Raw genomic sequence first — 5,703 nt, forward strand, 5'->3', positions numbered from 1 at the left:
AGTCGTTGGCTCGAGCTGAAGGCCATTTTTTTAATTCGTAACAGGAGGTCGTTGTGACCTCCTACTAGCATTTGGTTTTTTTCTCTCATTTTAACAATTGTTAAGATTTATTTAATAAATTAAAAATAACTAAATTATTTAAAAATTAAAAATATTAATAATGACCTAAAATAAAATACATAAATAATAGTAATAATAATAATAATAATAATAATAATAAATAATTATAATTATAATTAAAAATAGTAGATTATACTATAAATTTTAAAAAAAAACATTAAAATGGAGGAGAAAAAACACTAAATAACAATAATAATAATAATAATAATAATAATAATAATAATAATAATTTAAAAAAATTATATTAATAACATGAAAAGGAAACCAAATACATTAAATTAACGGAAAAAAAAACATCACATTTGAGAAGAAAAAAAAACATCAAATTTATATTAATGATGTCCACCTAAATGACTTCCAGTTCCACATCTAGGATGTCGTCGAACTCATCTAGCTCTTTGAACAAGTTGAGTTTCTTCCTAATTTTGTTTATTATCCTCAATAATACGTTTCACAATTTTGGTGAAAATGCATCTGTATTAGAAAAACAAGTATCATATCAAGTATATATTATACGTATGATCGGAGAGTTATTGATGTTTATAAATTCAAAAACCGTGTACATTTAAAATATCATTCACTATTAGGAGATTTATATAAAACATCTCGATATAGTTGGGGTTCAGTAGTTTTAGCTACACTTTATAGAGAACTATGTCTTGCAACGGAACCTGATGTAATATCAATGAGAGGATGTGCATTGTTGTTGCAAAACTAGGTATGGCATCGTTTGTCTTGTGTCGCTCTAGAATCTCCTAATGCATGGATATTTCCTCTCACACAAAGGTAACTATATTATTTTTATATTATTTTTTTTCTAATTTTTATATTCTTTTTTTTTAAAAAAAAAAAAAAAAAACCAACTGCTTATCATATTACTAATTTTATTATATTTTTTATTTTCGATATATTTGACAGATTTAATTCTGGTGGCGTAAATTTCGGTAAAGTTCTTCATAACGACGTAGAATGATACCGAAAAAAAATTGATCACATGATGGTTGAGGAAATAATATATTCATTCACATTTATTTGAACTTTTTATATATATTTTTTTTTAATACTTATTATAATTACTTTAGCTTATTTTTTACATATCAGTCTTACTAGAGATCTTATCTCGGGTTCCAACATGAAGTTTCGAAGAATAGATGGTCACTTGAACTGCATGTACCTATCTGCATTGTTATCATATTGTTGAAAAACATCATATAGATAGAGTCACACTTCAGTTCGGTTTCCATCAACAAATACCACAACCACCAGAGGACAAGAAAATGTACCATGAGGCATGGGATTGATGATAATTGGAACTGGATTTGTTGGAAAGAAATTAAACATTGGAACGAGCGTCAGAATTACGTGTTGCAAGGTAAAATTGTAGAAGGTGTTTTATGTCATAGCACAAAATATATGATTTGGTTTAGACAACGCACCAAATTATTTATATTTGTCAAACAATATCTCTGTGATCCACGTTTACAACTGTCGTCATATCCTCATGTGCAGTTGACTTCCCAATCAACCCCACAACAACAAAACATAGCAGAACTGTCTTTATCATCCCCTCACTTACATGTCCCTACTGAAGTTCCATGTTATGATCCACTACTGACTCAGTATTACGTTCTGTTGGTGCTAGAAATACCAACCCCTGGTTATCTAACATAACGTGGGCTTTTCTATAATTTGTTTGGCACTCAATGCACAACTCTTAAAACGGCTTATGCTATGTTTGATTTCATGTATAATCCCAAGTCTCAAAATTTTATGGAAGCAGGTGGTAGTGGTTCTAATCCACCTACAACTTACATTGAGGATAATGATCAAAATCAGGATGAACCGAAAGAACCTTAACTCGTTCAAAGAGCTAGTAGCAGATCGCACACAAGGCCAGCGACCTCCTATTTCAAATTAAAAAAATGGCCTTCAGGTGGTTGCTTCACGAGTCAACGACCTCCTATTGATTTGAAAAAGTAGGGTACTCGCGTAATATTTTTTCTTTGTGTGGCATTTTGGTAAAAAAAGTAGGATATTTAAAAAAAAATCTCATGCATGATCTTATTAATGATAACATAATGCCATTGTGAATTCTATGTATGCGCTGCCTTGGTACCATGGGTTTGAAATGTATTACCACTCCCTAATACTCATAACAACTCAACAATATATTGAAAGTCAAGTGGAAATTAAATTCTAAGTCCCTAATCATAGTTGGACTAGAGGAAACTTAGCCAGCGACATAACTCATGTATCAGAGGATACCCGTCTAGAGGATGTATCAGACGGTTTACGAAGGATACGCGCCTAGAGGATATATAATAGGATAAGCGTCCAAATGATGTACAAGAGGATAAACGTCCAAATGATGTATTAGAGGATACACACCAAGGGGATGTATTAGAGGATATGCATTCAGAGGGTGTTGAACATTGATTAGAGTTAGAGGAATATGAACAATGATTAATGTCATAGGAATATGAATAGTGATTAGAGTTAGAGGAATGTCAACTATTATTAGAGTAAGGGGAAGAAGAGAAAAAAAAAACAACGTTAGAGGAAAAAGAGAAAGAGCATCAATAGAGGAATAAAAGAAGAAACAACATCATAGGAAGAAAAGAAAAAGAATCAATGTCAGATGAAGAAACAATGTTAAAGAAAGAAGGAACGTCAGAGGAAGAAGGAACATCCGAGGAATAAGAGAATAAGATATCTGATAAGTGGCATAAATACTTAGAATTTTAATAACGACCACAGAGGCAACTTGAAGAGAACCACCAGAGGCATAAACGCTTAGAGTTTTTAGAATAAGAACCACTTGAGGCAAAAATACGTAGAATTTTTAGAACGAGAACCACTAGAGGTAGAAGCACTTAGAATTTTTAGAACGAGAATCACTGGAGGCAGAAACACTTAGAATTTTTAAAATGAGAACCACGAGAGGCAGAAACACTTAGAATTTTTAGAATGAGAGGCAGAAACGCTTAGAATTTTTAGAACGAGAATCATCAGAGATAGAAACACTTAGAATTTTATAGAACGAGAACAACTAGAGGAAAAAACACTTAGAATTTTTAGAAAAAGAACCATCAGAGGGAAAAACACTTAGAATTTTAGAACAAGATCCACCAGAGACAACATAAAGAGAACTACCACAAGCAACATGAAGATAACCAATAGAGGCAAAACCACTTAGAATTTTTAGAACGAGCAATTAGAGGCAAGAATGGATGCAAGCATCAAAGACAAAACACATTGGCGAGAGTGGAAAACATCCAAACATGTGTATTTACCTTTAGGGCAGGATTCACACCTTTCATGTGAATTTAAATCCCAAAATTCTAGGATTTCTTAAATCACTAACACATAAATCAAGCAACAAACAAAAAAACCACATGCATGTCAATTCAAATTATTGGGTGCAGATTCAAAAGACCTATATGCTAAAGATTTTATTTCTCTCATACATCTAAGCTATTTTAACTCGTAAAATCCACAAAAATAATTTCTGACAAGAAATAAAGAATTTTAATGAATAATTACCCCCATAACCCCTGTACTAAAAATAAGTTAATGTAATATAACTCGCGAAAATAGCTCTAAATAAGAGGACGATTCTGGTTCAAAGCAGCTTTGAGCTCCTCTTGCAGATGGTTTCCTTGCTTCATTGATTTGAGTTGATTTGCAAAGATGAGGAGGCAGATTCCCGCATGCAAGGTTGTTGGGTAGTTTTGGGAAATATTAGTGAACTTTTCGTGTTAGAGAATTTGGAAAATGAGGAAGAATAGAGGTTTAGTGAAGACCATGAACAGTAACAATGTTGGTGTTTGTTGAATGTTTTTAGAGTGTATGACTGAAAAAATGAAAGAAAACTGAAGGTGGAAGGTAGGTTTGTGCACGTGAGTGAAGGTGAAAGAGAGAGAAGTAAAGATGGCAAACACTCTTTTACCCACTTGGACTTGTTAATGCTACTACTTCCTTATTCTACCCTTGCTCCTAATTTAATATTACTAAAAACACAACATTAACAAATAAAAAACTCTGAACTTTCTAATTAGCACTGCATCTCCTCTAAAATAGTCTGTAATTCCTCTCCAAACTTCTCTAGCTACACTAAAGACAGAGAATGTACCATCCAAAATCAATGAAGAAACATCAAGAGTACTTTCTAAAAAAGGACATAACTGCTTTAAATGCTAAACCAATAAAGTCAAAAAGCTATTTCAAAGAAGGATTATTTTTATTCTGAAATAATGTTTCAGTCAAAAAGCAGAGTCTCTCCAACAACTCTTTTGTACCTTCATTCAGTGCCTCTACAACCTATAAATAGAAGGCCAATATCCAGAATCAAGGCAATTATCATTAGATCCTTTGTAAAGAATCTATTCTCAAACAAGAGTTGAGAAATCTCACATTCTGACAAAAAACAATCCAATTGTAAAAACTCAAACTATAAGAGTTTGTTTAAGATTACATCCTATCAAGGTTAGATAGGTACTGTTGTTACTTTATGGGTGGAAAGTAATAGAGATTGAAACAGATCAAGGTTGATCTGAACTAGGTGCTGTAAAACCAATAAGGTTCTTTGTTTTAAACACTTAGTGGAAAATCTCACGGTTGTGAGGACTGGACGTAACCCGAGTTGGGTGAACCAGGATATATCGTTGTGTGGTATCTCTTCCCTTATCTATTTACTTTCAATTTGATTGATTATCAAGTTAATTACATAAATTGAATTACTATTTTTAACTAACCAAGAGCGTTCTCCGTTTTCTGGTTAAAACCAAGAACGTTCTCCGTTTTCTGTTTTCACAACCAAGGTCAATCTTGAGTTATTTTCTTAAGTTTTTAACAGGAATTTTTAAAAGGTGCATTTACAATTCAAACCCCCCTTTCTTATAAATTGACATTGTTACTTCAGATACAACCATCAAAGGCAAAACACTTAGAATTTTAAAACGACAAATCAGAGGCAGAAAGAGATACAACCATTAGAAGCAAAACACTTAGAAAACATCATCAGAGGGATAAGAATATAGGAGGATTATTGGAGGCAAGCGTAAGGTAAGAATTACCATAGGTAAAATAAAAGGGGAATTTACCATAGGCAAAAGTCTAAGTTATAAAAATAACACCCAGAGGCAAAGTTGCAAAGGCAAAGGGAAAAACGTCTAAGGCGTGTGCATTTACCTTCAGTAATGAGATTTGCACTTCAAATCGAAAATTTTTTTCTCAAATTTATGAGATTTCCTGAATTAATAACACATCAATCAAGCAACAAGCAAACAAACAACATGCATTACAATTTAAAATCATTTGGGTGTAGTTTCATAACACCTATATGCTAAGAATTTCATTTCTCCCACACATCTAAGTTTTTCTAACCCATAAAATCCCCAAAATAATTTCTGACACGAAGAAAATGATTTTAGTGAGTAAACTGCCATAACCCTTATGCTAAAATAAGTTAATATAACAAAACTCACAGTTTGTTAATAATAATCCCCTTTTGTAACATCCTCTAAATTTAGTATTTAAAATAATTAGGACTTATCAATATTTTTTTTCAATATTAACTTATGT

Source organism: Cicer arietinum, chromosome 5, assembly GCF_000331145.2.
Source record: "Cicer arietinum cultivar CDC Frontier isolate Library 1 chromosome 5, Cicar.CDCFrontier_v2.0, whole genome shotgun sequence".
Lineage (NCBI taxonomy): Eukaryota > Viridiplantae > Streptophyta > Magnoliopsida > Fabales > Fabaceae > Cicer > Cicer arietinum.